This window comes from Schistocerca americana, chromosome 4, assembly GCF_021461395.2.
Source record: "Schistocerca americana isolate TAMUIC-IGC-003095 chromosome 4, iqSchAmer2.1, whole genome shotgun sequence".
Classification (NCBI taxonomy): Eukaryota; Metazoa; Arthropoda; class Insecta; order Orthoptera; family Acrididae; genus Schistocerca; species Schistocerca americana.
This window is the reverse complement of record NC_060122.1, coordinates 419,493,238-419,507,667: the sequence shown is the minus strand read 5'-3', so window position 1 is coordinate 419,507,667 and position 14,430 is coordinate 419,493,238.

Genomic DNA, 14,430 nt, shown 5'->3' with positions numbered 1-14,430 from the left:
TCCTGCTTTTGAAGATTGCATGGTTCAAATGGCTCTGAGCACTATGGGACTTAACATCTTAGGTCATCAGTCTCCTAGAACATAGAACTACTTAACCCTAACTAACCTAAGGACATCACACACATCTATGCCCGAGGCAGGATTCGAACCTGCGACCGTAACAGTCCCGCGGTTCCGGACTGAAGCGCCTAGAACCGCATGACCACCGCGGCCGGCGAAGATTGCATGGATTTTGATTTTTTTCAGTCGGTGTTTTTTTTTTTTTTGTTCTACATTGATGTTTTCTTGTGTAAGTGTTGTCACTTTATGTTTCCAGAGTTTAGTTCTTGGTAATAGGCGTTTTTAAAGTTCCCTTCGCTACTCTATATGCCACTAGTCTCACAAGCAACCCCTTGAATGTGGGTCCGTAAGTTCAATCTCCAGTAACGCTCATTTGAAATTGTTGTATTAATAGTTATGACAGGAAAAATGGTGACTGCTAATGATTCACCACATGCATTTGGAAGGCGACAGAAAATGACTGTCTAGGAGGTGCAGGGATCAACGATCTGTGAGTTGTATGTCTTACACGTCAAAGAATGGACAACGTCGACTTTCAAGAAATGTTCAAAACAAACTATTTACTTGCGCTATGAACACCGAATAAAAAAAAGCGCGCCACAGTAATGGCAAAGGTTCGTACCGTCAAGAGAGGCCAACCCCTTGGGAGTTACAAGCCGTGCAGAACGCTCAGCTATGTATACACCTTAAAGAATGTAACCAGAATGATGTTGGTGCAGCGCGGTGATGCACAGTGATGGAATGTGACGACGTGCAACCAAAAGTGAAACTGTCTGTCGTGGAGCTTGTCGTGGAACTGGCTATCCTTAACGGCACAGCTGCAGATAGTGCGATAATATGTGTTATAGCCACGGAGAAAACAAACATCCAGAGGCTGATTTGACCAGTGGTTCGCAGTGATATAAACTGTAACTTCACACACTTTTCAGAAAGGATAGTTTTCTCCGAAGGAGCTGAAATGTAAGCCCAGGGTAGCTTGCCATGAAGGGCAACAAAATGGAGTGTGGAATATCGTCGCCATGCTGCTGCGGTGTCAGGGTGCCTCAATGACTGCCAAAGGGGTCCAGCTATGAAAATGAATGTCACTCAAGACCATCAGTCCTGCTTGTCGTGGCTTATGGCGGGCCACAGTCCGGTTGGTATCCCACACCGCTGGCAGAGGCAGTTCCAGGCGTATCTCCTCTGGTCACCGGCGCTCAATTCGAAGCTAGTCTCATCACGGAAGACAGTTCTACACCAGTCAATGAGTTTCCAGGCCGAATGTGCCCGACACCGATGCACACGAGCTTGTTGGTGTACAGAGGTCAATGGCAGGCGGCACAAAAGATACTGTGAGCTAAGTCCCCTTTCTGTGAGACGCCTATTAATGGTCGTTGTGGTAACTGAAACAGCAGCTGCACATCGGATCGACGATAATGGTGAATCCAGGATTCTGGGTGCCTCTCTGACGACTGCTTGGTCCTCACGTTCTGTCGCCTCTCTAGGTCTACCGCTTCCTTCTTGGCGCTGTGTTCAGCCATGATTTATCCATTCCTCCCACCATAACTGAATAATAGTATCGCTCCTGTTGAAATGGTGAGCGATTCGCCGATTGTTCCAACCAGCTTGTTTGCACGTCCTTACTAGAGATGCTGACATTTGCGTAAATTGTTTATGCTCACTTTATGCTCACATCTGCAAGTCATAGTTACTGCTCAGCTGAGTACATTAAGCGAAACGCGCCCTCTGTGCCCTGGTATCACCAAGTCCCCTGATTACTATCCTAGCCCGCTAGCGCTGATTTTATGCTGGAGCGTCTCACATTCACCATCGGCCACCAAAGTTAACAATTTTGCGTTATCAATCGATACCTGTGCGAATATCAGTTTGTGGTAAATTTTCATAACTCCTTTGTTGTGTGTCGTTTTCTTTGTCCCATGGTGTATATATTATCTGAATTAAGGTGCTCGGATCTTTTCATACACACTTGTCGCCTTACATCATGAAGCGGTTCTGCAGCAGTTGGAAGATTTCATGTCCTCAGGATGATTCTGGCTCCTGCCCCGTTTCGGAAAGCATACAGAATCAGCCTCCGAACGCCTCAATTTTATCAGCATGCGTCGGGCAGTCTGAAAGTTTTCTTTTCCTTCTAATCTACTTAATTTTAACTTTAAAAGTATGTTGTTGTAACCTGCATTTCGTATCGTCGGATTAGAAATCTTGGTTTTTGGTGTCCTTTTTGTGGTGTTGGATGAAGATGGTGTGTTGCCACTCGTTGTTTCCTCTTTAGATATCATAACACTTTTCCTTACGTTTTGATATGTTGTTAAGTCGGCTCCGGCTGGTGGAAGGTCCCACGCAACTTGGAACACACAGTGGGTCTACTTGTGCCACATCATTGTTGGTTTCACTGTCTGAAAAGTTATCAATGTCATTATCAAGCGGAGGGCCCCCATCAACAAGCCTACTTTTGCATTCGTTGTTTTATATGGTTGTTATTTCGTTAACTGGATGTTGTGCTCAGACTCCCCCTGAACTACTACATCATAACGGATTTCTCCTGATATTGGTTGTGCATCACCCACCGTGTCTGGTGTAATACCTGTTACGGTGTTTAGTGTATTTGTGCATCCCTCTTGCAGGCTGATGATCCGTGTGTAAATGTAGCGTACTGGTTTTACACATTTTCTGGATCAACCTGTGTCGTATTCCTTGTTTTTGACTGTACCATGCTGTTTGAGTTTTAAATGCATAGGTGCAGTCTCTAGTAACAAGTCATCTTCAGTCTATATCTTGCGGTTTGTCATATTCTGTCGTCTTCAAGCTCTTGTATCCTGAACTGCAGTGCCATTTGATGATTTGTCCAGTAATACAGTTGCCTTTTAAGCTGGGTTGTTGAAGTAGGTTCTGTTGTTTCATAGGCGACCATGTTCGTCTATGAATTCTATAGTCTTAGGTAACAGCTGTCCGGAGCATCGGTGTCAACAACAGATGTTAATGGTTGTGCAAGTGTAATTTTAAATATAGGCGGGGAGAAGGCCCATCTGCAGTTTCACGGAGATGGACCTCTGGCGGCTGCGCTCCACTGTGGAGGGAGACTTACATTTTCTTGAATCTATGTATTTTACCCTGTTCTGTTGTGATTATCTCCGTATATCCAGTTGCTAAACTCACTGCTATACTTCGGCACGCTATAAGCCAAAGTCTATGCTCTTTTGTACCGCTGTTTGTACGTAGGACAATCTCCATCTTGAACTTACTGCACTGGATTCCCCTGACGCTTTTTGTACAGGGCACACAGATGAGATCACCTTGCTGCTTACAATCTGCTTTCTTATGTCCTTCCTGGAGCTTGTGATCTCAATTTCCCTAAAAATGTTCGCCGTGTGGGTCAGATCACAAAAGTGGTAATGCGTGATTCGGCGAAAAATCTTTTGATCAGTAATGACTGACAGTTAATGTAGATTCTGCCCTATTGTAATAGCACCTTTCTAAGTGATGGACATAGCTGGAGCTCGTTGTCTGAAAGGCCTCTACCCTCTGGACGCTTCTTGAACCAAGTTTTTGCTTCGCTGTTAAAGTCTTCCCTTAGAATGTCCTCATTTTAATTCAGTTAATGTAAGGCTTCCAGGAACTCTTACTCAGTGTAAGTGTGGGAGACACGGCGCCCTGTCAATAGTGGCTTCCGTTTGCGGGGGCCTTAACTCTTTAATTCTGATATTACGCTGGCTTTTTCAATCAACCTCTGGCAGTCTCCATGGTACGCTGTCTCCACGATTACTTGGTTAGCTATTTTGCTGACTGATCTAATTCTACGTTTCTTTCTAGTGGGGTATGCGTTGTTAGTACGTCTCTGATCTATTTGACTTGATGGAAACCGTTGTGGCCTGCTTTTCCTTAGCATTTTGTATTACGGCTTTTTTCTTAGTGTTTGGCTTGTCGCGTAAGGCTGCCGCATACGATTTTAGAAGTGGCTGGGGTTCTGCCATTTAAGCTGTCAGCTGTCTTTCCCTGTAATAAGGTAATATGGATTTGCAATAGCTCTATTACCGCATCCTTCGCAAGAGATTCTGAGCATACTAGCTCTATTATGGGTCTATCGTTCTCTTCTTATCAAATGAAGACGTTAAGTCTGAAAATGAGTCTGTAATTATGTTTCGGCACTTCATCTGACGGGTCCGTCTTCATCACACCAATTTTCACCCTTCATTATTACCGGTTTCAGCTACTGCCATCTTCAGATCATAAAATATTCTGATGTATTATCAATGTCAAACTAAACATGTAGGTACGTAGTAAGTTCCCTTCTTTGAAGAACTCTATTCGTATTCGTTTTCTCAGTTCAAAGGCAAAAGGGTAGAGTCTGTGCTTGTTGTTGTTGTTGTTGTTGTTGTGGTCTTCAGTCCTGAGACTGGTTTGATGTAGCACTCCACGCTACTCTATCCTGTGCAGCATTCTTCATCTCCCAGTACCTACTGCAACCTACATCCTTCTGAATCTGCTGATTGTATTCAACTCTTGGTCTCCCTCTACGATTTTTTACTCTCCACGCTGCCCTCCAAATCTAAACTGGTGATCCCTTGATGCCTCAGAACATGTCCTACCAACGGATCACTCCTTCTAGTCAATTTGTGCCACAAGCTCCTCTTCTCCCCAATTCTATTCAATACCTCCTCATTAGTTATGTGATCTACCCATCTAATCTTTAGCAGTCTTCTGTTGTGCGTTATGAGAGTAATACGACTCGTGGAGGCTAGCTTGATCTAGAATTCGTTACTAATCTCAATCAGTATTACGTCTTGAACTGATACTCTTCCTCTTGGAGTCTTAGGCGCAAATGATTCGTCCTCAGTTGTGGTTCCAGGAATAGAATCCTTGCCAGGTGCTAGAACTGTTCGTGTATTACCTTGCAGTCGCGTTCTTGTGCTGGTCAACACACGTGTGGTGTCGCCGCTATCACTTGTCGTCACCCCACGACCGCAGCAGGAAGAACAGTTAGTGCCCGCTGCTGCTGACGTCTGCTGGCGTAGCCCTCCGCGGAGCGGCATGCTGACACGCAGGAACTGGTAAAGGTGATTCGCGTAACCGACACGTACTTGACTAGCAGGTGGGCGACAGCCTCTTCGCTCTCGCAGAACTTGCCAACGGGCGAGCACACCACTACACGAAAACGACGATAACTACAGTCCCAATCAGTTCTTACGACGTCAGCTGATGGATATCACCTTGAAACATCTGCAACCAGCAATGAGATCGCGTGTTCTTCTTGGATGAGAGGAGATTGAAAGTGAATAGTGATTCTGGACATATGCTTATATGGCGGGAGGTGTTAACAAGTTATGCACACGAAACATTATCGTTTTAGTGGTCCTTGTGCTATGGTATGGGGAGCAGTAAATTTGCAGTAAGGCGGTTTGCATTCGAGCCGCCACGATTCCCCTCCTGCGCTAACCTCTTCATCTCAGAGTAGCACTTCCACCCTACATTCTGATTTATTTGTTGGACGCATTCTAATATCTGTTTTTCCCTACAGTTGTTTCCGACTACTGCTCCTTCTGGTACCATGGAGGTTATTTCCCTGTAGGGTTAACAAATATCCTATCATGGGCGAACTACCTCCAAATATTTGAACGCGGTTCACTCACTGGCCAACGTTACTGTAACACTGTACTCCTTCCCCAAGTACGTCTTATTATTGATGCATTCTGCTTTGATGAACTTTTTGCAGATTATGCACAACACCAGTGAACAGCACAGGTGGATGTGCTCTTGGAACAAGAAGATATTTGGTGAATTGGCTGGCCGGTCTGTTCTCTCGACTTAAATCCCATCGAGCACGTACAGGATGCGTTAGGAAGACATATTCCTGCACGTACACATGCACCAACATCATCCAGCAGTTGTCCATTGCGCCAGCGGAGGAACGGAATGCTCTACCGCAAGAACTACTTTCAACCCTATGACCAACATCGGAACGCGTTACACAGCACTCAGTGTGAAAGTCGCGAGCTCTATCTTCTTATCTTGTGTTTTCTACTGAAAATCTCGTGCTTGTACTCTTCTTAACCATACTATTACAGAGATCGCCTAAACTTTATTATTATTTTTTTTTTTTGATTGGTCCTGTGGGCAAAAATAACTTACTTGGTCTTTCTGCTCCCATGCTTGATCTGCTGCATTCCATTGTTTAACAAAAACACAAAATAACCCATTGTTCACGCTGAGTGCAATGCTCGTTCTGTATGGTGGCTCCAGCTGTTGCTGGCCGGCCGAAGTGGCCGTGCGGTTAAAGGCGCTGCAGTCTGGAACCGCAAGACCGCTACGGTGGCAGGTTCGAATCCTGCCTCGGGCGTGGATGTTTGTGATGTCCTTAGGTTAGTTAGGTTTAACTAGTTCTAAGTTCTATGGGACTAATGACCTCAGCAGTTGAGTCCCATAGTGCTCAGAGCCAGCCAGCCTGCTGTTGCTGCGGCTGCTGCTGCTTACTAGAATTACATATAATTCAAGAGAAAGGGTTTGGTCAAATCTAAACTCGATAAATGATAACCCAAACAAGTAATTCCTTATTTCAAAAACTATATTCTGAAAGCGATTCTTTCTCATTCAATTAATAAACCGCCAGAACCTCTTTGAACAATCACTTCGTATGTAAATCTCCCTCTAGTGGCATTAAAGCAATATTACAAATTAATCAAACTCTTGAGACAGACTGAAATACTTCTCAATTAAATACATAGTGAAACAATTGCCTGACGATTAAAAAAGAAATCAATGACAAAAATCAATACTTAATCTATTCGCCTAACAATGGTTTCCCTTAAGAATTCAACTCCTATCATTATCAAAATTAGCGCCTGCTGTTACGCACATACACAAACCCTTTTCTTTAAATTAATAAGCGCGGTGCAAATAATAAAAAATATCAACTCAATGCCAAAACCTGTGTCGGTGCTGGCGGACACAGCAGTACGGCAGCTCGGCGACGACCCCTCGCCCAACACACGTGCGCACCACAGCATGCGGGCTCCTACACTGGCTTCAAAACCGCCACTAGTTAATCCGTGCGCTGCGAAGAGCGACAACAATACCTTAGATTCCAGGGCTTGTGTATGCGCGCTGTAGCCAACCTTTAAATCCTAAGAGAATATTGCCAACTCTCAAGTGTCGTCCGTGGTGATGGCATACCTTATTAAGAAACATGTACCGCCTTTGGTAATGTCCAGAGGACCGACATAAACTGCAGTGACTTCACTGTAATCACTGCCTTCGAATGAAAGTGTCATTCCTCTTCGCCTCATTGCTTATTTCTTTCAGATACCTTGTGTATAATACTGTATCAGTTCTTTCTATGCATAGTCCAAGTTTCATTGACCAATGTTATTTGCCAGGACACATCATGGGAATGTTACTTTCGACATTAGTATATGAATATGCGACGCGAGGTTGTAACGTTTTTTTATGCATAAGTCGATTCATTTCTAATGTAATTATGTAATGTGACGTCTTGTTTTACATGTGTAAAGTAGAAGACCGTGACAACTGCATTACTTAATATGTACTAGAAAAGAATTTGTCTAATGGTTTTCATGCCCTGATATCTTAGTTAAAGCTGATTATAAGAAAGAAAACGAAACCGCACATTTTTACTGCACACCAGTTTCTTTCTCGCAGTTGCCTCTAATAGAAAACTTGCACATTGTCGTGAAAAGGTGACAAAATTCGGCCTCGTTCTTATCTAGAAATTTGGTGACGTAGGTTTGCTATTTATGCTTTTTATATGTTCAAGAAAATTGCAATCTCTGTCTGTCTGGATGTTCTTAGAGTACTGTGTAATGTTTGACGGAAATCGGTAGCTTGCCTTATGGGATTTATGGCGACAAGGTTAAACAACGTCTTTACAATGAGATGGTAGAAATCATGGGAGACCTCAAAATGTCGTTTCGAGTCTCTTTTTGCCCGGTGTGACGTGGCATGGAATCAACAATTTGAAAGTCCCCTGTACAAATATTTAGCCATGTCGCCTCCATATCCTTCCATAATTCCGTGACTGTTGCCGGTGAAAGATGTTTTGCGCGAGTATGTCACATAAATGATAGATGAGATTCACGTCGGGCGAGCTGGGTTGCCAAATCTTTCGCTCGAAATGTCATAAATGTTCTTCGAACCAATCGCAAACTATTTTGACCCGGTGACAAGGCGCATTATCATGCATAAAAGTCCATCATTATTAGGAAGAATGAAGACCAAGAATGGCTGTAAATAGTCTCCAGGTAGCCGAACATAACCATTTCCAATAAATGGTCGGTTAAGATGGACCAGAGTACCCAGCAGGCAAAGTTCATAACACTATGGAGACATCCCAGCTTACACAATGCGTTGTTGTCAACTAGGATCCAGGCTTCGTGAGGTCTACGTTATCCTCGGTCCATACCAGCAGCTCTTGCCAACTTAAATCGGATTCATCTGATCGTGCCACACTTTTCCAGTCATCTAGGGTCCAGTCCATATACCACGAACCTAGAAGAGGCGCTGCAGGCGATGTCCTACTGTTAGCAAATGCACTCGTGTCGGTCGTCTGCTGCCATAGCCCAGTATCGGCAAATCTAGTCTAACCGTCCTAACGAATGCTTTCGTCGTACGTCCTACATCGTTTTCTACTGTCACTTCACGCGGTATTGTTTGTATCTTGGCGCTGACAACTTTACGGAAACGCCACTGCTCTCGGTCGTTAAGTGTAGGTCGTCGTCCACAGTGTTGTCCGTGGTGAGAGGTAATGCCTGAAATTTGGTATTCTAAGCACACTCTTGATTCTGTGGATCTCGGAATAGTGAATACCTCAACAATTTCCGAAATGGAATCTCCTATCTGTCTTGCTCCAACTATCATTCCGCTTTCAGAGTCTTCTAGTTCCTGTCGTACGGTCACAATCAGGTCAGGAAGCTTTTCACATGAATCACCTCAGTGCAAATGATAGCTCCCCAGATGCACTGCCCTTTTACACATTATGTACGCGATATTGCCGCCATCTGTGTCAGTGCCTATCGCTATCAAACGACTTTTGTCGCCTCATTGTGTATTAGAAAAATGTAGCCTTTGTCTGTGTGAATATTTATAGGAGTCTATTTATATTTAAATGTCATAAATATTTAAGAAATTTGGAAACTGTTTATCTGAATGTTTATTATAGTATTATGTAAACGTCTGTAACACATCGGTCAAGTTTGGTAACAACGTTAAACGACAACTTGTCTATGTACAGTAATACAGACTGACTGAAACGCGTTGAAAGAAAATAAAATTCAAACAGAATGTTATCATGATATACAGTATATTAAATGACTGTCGGAGGATAACGAAACTCAAACAGTCTCTTTTCCCGGGCAAGTTTTCGATGGGCCTTTATCGATGATTTAGTTAACTAACAGCGATTGAAACATCATGTTTTAATTAAAACTAATTATTAGAATCTTAGTATTTTAACCTTATGCCTCGAATGAAGTACATTAGTTCCTTCAAAATGCTTTTCTAAGCAGTGTCAATAATAAGATAGCAGTGTTATTATATTAGGATTTGCGGGATTATTTTCCTCTGAGTAAGAGACGGTTATTGTTTCCAATGCCTTTAGTGAAACTAGAGAAAATTACTGCAAGAGAGGTTAATTACTAAAAAAATGAGCTACACAAAGAAGGCTGATAACGTAAATGTAACTGAAAGGATCGATATGAAAAGGGACTCATAATTTCAATCAGTTTCTATAGTGTCTGCTACGTTACATCCTAGTCAACTTTAAATAGCCGGGATTTGGGTTGTGGCGAATAAAGTAGTTTTCATCTGTAGTAATTGAACTCGGATTTACGAAAAGAGCGACGAGATGAGTAGAATAATATATCACATGGTGCGTTCATACCATTTGACATTACGGTCTACAGGAGATATTCGTGACTGCGTGCAAAGACTTTTGTTAGTATCCCACCATCAAAAATAATGTGACAGTATTCTGGTTCATTCTAAATTATTTAGGACTTGACTTTTCGAGCTGCACTTTTATTATATTGTAGTTGCCAAAAGCACTTCTAACAAAGGAGATCTACATTCCTGGAGGGAGTGCGCTCACCAACTCCCTTCGTGCTTCTCCAAAGCTCTTAAGGCCTAAGGATTTCACGTTCTCCCCTCCTTCTCATCCATCATCAACTACATAAACACACCACTTTACTCTACAAGCTCTAATCTGGTTTGAGTGATTGAATACCTCCAACAAGCAATCTGCGCGAAGGAATTAATTGTTTTAGATTTTGCCACGGATTTGTTTAGATGAAGCCGGCCGCTGGGGCCGAGCGGTTCTAGGCGCTTCAGTCCGGAACCGCGCTCCTGCTGCGGTCGCAGATTCGAATCCTGCCTCGGGCATGGATGTGTGTGATGTCCTTAGGCTAGTTAGGTTTAAGTAGTTCTATGTCTAGGGGACTGATAACCTCAGATGTTAAATCGCATAGTACTTAGAGCCATTTGAACCACTTTTTGTTTCGATGAAGCTGCCAAAAAATAATTTCATACTAACTTTTCCTTTAGGTAAGTGTTTAATACTTATTGTTGAACTATTTTTCCCTGAATAAATTGTAGCCAGCTGTATTAAGGAATAAATGGTGTAGTGAACGATACCATTGTACTTCGGATTCTTCATAAGTGAATTTCCATATCTATTTTGCGTCTCCCAATGTGATCAGTAAGCTTAACATCATACCTACAGTCTGTTGTGCTAAAATACGTGCTCCAGCTTCAGTGATCAGCCGGTATATTTTCTGTTAATGTCGTGATGACGTCCAAAACATTAGTTATTATTTCCTCTACACATAACCTAAATGCAATAGTTTATAATGGAGAATTTACAAAAAGCTATTGAGTTTCTTCACCTTCCTCAGCATCTCTCTCTCTCTCTCTCTCTCTCTCTCTCTCTCTCTCTCTCTCTCTCTCTCTCTCTCCCGCACACACACACACACACACACACACACACACACACACACACACACACACACATATTTTTAGAAGTTTGGTGACGTGGCTCTAGATGTATCTAACTAGACGCATCTAATAGACCCAACACCATCGATAATTTACTCTACTTCATTACATAGAGTTTAACTGCCACTACAGACGCCACCCTCTTTAGTTTCTTCTACGGCCAGCTTTTCTGTTCTTGAATGCATTAGATGATCTTCCATCGATACGTTCCTTGCGCAGGTTAGCTTCTCTCATAGACTACTTACATCATCTACTCTTTGCTTTATTCATCTTCATTCCCTGACTTATATATTGAAAGTATTTAACATCCTAATGCAGCAACTTAATTCTTCTCTAGTGCATATAACTTTTAAATAACAGTGCAACAGTTAAGGCTTTAAGCTTCAATTCCCGTAGAGCTCATTCGAAAACAGAATTGTTTCGAGTGTGCCAATCTACATTTTACATGAATGTGTTTAATACATCGCACCTTGTAGCTGTCAAATATTAATGAAAAGCCTTTTTCTACATGTCCAACACCAAAGCTGCTATTTATTTTCTTGCTGACCAGACGTCAACATCAATATCGTTGTCACTTAGATCTCATTATGGTGGATAATAATGGTCTGAGTTACATTTTTAAATGTTATGACATAAACACAAATGTCCTCACCAATATATCCTACATACAAAATACATGGCTTGTGAAAATGCGCTAAGCCTGAAACTAGTCACCCAGGAAATAAATAAGAGTCTTGGTGTTAGACGTTTAAAAATGTATTTTTTTTTTCAACTAAAAAACAGCTTTGCTGTCAAACATTTAAAATTCCGTTTCTTCAATACTTCTCTTACGCTCCTTGTTTTGGTTATCCTGATTGTTCGAAGTTCCTAGGCAACGCTTGTATTGTTCTACAATATCTTCCAGTTCTGTAATTATTTTATTTCAATATATTTGTTACATTAATTCTTAAACATTCGGTGCGAAATATGTTGAATATACAAAAATTTGTTGCTCTTGCACTGGTATGAGACATCAGGTTGCCACAATACATCAACTATTTTGTAAAATGTTTTGTGCTGTACTGCAGCTACACAAAAAAGTGAAGTGAAAACTAGGCCATGAAAGTCTCGAAATTTCGTACACACTTATTCCAGAATATTCCACGCTCATATATTCACTGTAGAACTGTGGTGCGTGGCTTTAACTAAATAAACGCGAAAAACATGATCCGAAATTATCCTTGCTGGTACTCGCGTAGCAGAACAAAATGAAGATATTCGCTTTGAAAATTCTTCGAGCAGTGGCAATGGCAGCCACGTAACATGAGGCAAAAGCAGGTAACATTGTCGGCGAAAAAATGGTTCGTCATGCTGTTTCGTCTATCGAATGTTTCGGAGATTTTTCTGCATTATTTGTTATTCTCTAAACTACTGCCCAATCGAAGTTGTCCTAAGAAAAAAGGAAAACATATTTTTGTCTTCCCTCTGATAGCTGCATATAGTGACTAAAATTTATTCGGACGCAGAAAATGTATTGAGTTCGCAAGTTTTGCTGGGATGTTCCATTCTGTCATCAAAGACTCTGACTCTTAAATGGAGTTCTTTAACGTACGTCTCCTACCTGCAAAAACTTAAAAGCTTTGCATCAGCTGAATTAAAATAATAAAGTTTTAAAATCCAAAGGTGTAACAGTTTCGGCATCAATTGAATTTTATGCTTTCTACGGGGAATTTTGACTTAGTAAGAGAACTGTCAATTTCTGCGAAGAAGGTGACAATAGTGAGACAGTAGATGCAGAGTGTTAAAGAAGATCTACAGAGTAAGGGAAAAACAACTGAAAAGCACTAACACTAGTGATATTTAGGAGAAATTCTTGGATGAACCGTAGTTCCACGATGGACTAGAGATTAAAGAGAATAAGAAAATGTGATCCAGAGAGGGATAACAGGGCTGATGGGAATAGAATATCGTCATAATCGAGTGTCTTTACATAGGTATTTTTGTATTATGAAAATGTAATTATTATCTCCTATTTATCAAGTAATACATGCATCTTAATTTTTCGCTGCTCAGAGGCACTGAGAATTACGAGTATTTCCCACATTGCTTTATCTTATTTCCGGAAGCGGACCTTGGATTTCCTATACAAAATTTGGCAGTTCCATGTGTCCCTCCAGTTCTCAACTCTTTCTCTTTGAGGTATATGTTAATACTGACGGAAAATTACTGATTTGAAGTTGTTGTGGTCTTCAGTCCAAAGACAGGTTTGTTGCAGATCTCACTGCTACTCTATCCTATGCAAGCCTCTTCATCTCCGAGTAACTACTCCAAGCTATATCCATCTGAATCTGTTCAGTGTATTCATCTCTTGGTCTCCCTCTACAGTACTTACCTCCGCTCTTCCCTCCAATACTAAACCGGTGATCTCTTGATGTCTCAGAATGAGTCCTACCAAGCGATACCTCATTTTAGTCACTTTGTAACATGAATTCCTCTTTTCCCCAGTTCGATTCAGCACCTCTTCATTAGTTACATGATCTACCCATCTAATTTTCAGCATTCTTCTGTAGCACCAGCTTTAAAAAGCTTCCATTCCTTCTTGCCTAAACTGTCCACGTTTCAATTCCATACGAGGTCACACTCCATACAAATAATTTCAGGAAGGACTTCCTGAACCTTGAATCTATACTCGATATTAAGAAATTTCTCTTCTTCAGAAAGACATTTCTTACCATTGTCAGTCTACTTTCTATATCCTCCCTATATCGACCATCGTCAGTTATTTTGCTTCCCAAATAGCAAAACTCATCTATTACCTTAAGTGTCTCATTTCCTAATTTCCTCAACATCACCTGATTTAAATCGACTACCTTCCATTATCCTCGTCTTTCTTTTGTCGATATTCATTTTATATCCTCCTTTCAGGATACTGTCTGTTCCGTTAAACTGATCTTCCAAATCCCATGCTGTCTCTGACAGAATTACAATGTCGTGTGCAAACCTCAAATTATATTTCTTCTCCATGGACTTTAATTCCAACTCCAATCATTTTTTGTTTTCTTTACTACCTTCTCAGTATACAGAATGAATAATATCGGGGATGGGCTACAACCCTGTCTCACTCCCTTCTCAACTACTGCTTCTCTTTCGTACCCCTCGGTTCTTATACCTGCCATCTGGTTACATACAAATTATAAATAGGGTTTCGCTCCCTGTATTTTATCCGCCCCCTCCCCTGTCACCTTTAGAATTTGAAAGAGAGTTCAGAGTAAAATGTTCTAAAGCTTCCCTATGTCTACAAATGCTATAAATGTAGGTTTGCCCTATTTAACCTATCTTTGTATGAGAAGTCGTAGAATCTGTATAGCCTCGCACGTTTCTACATTTCTCTGGGAT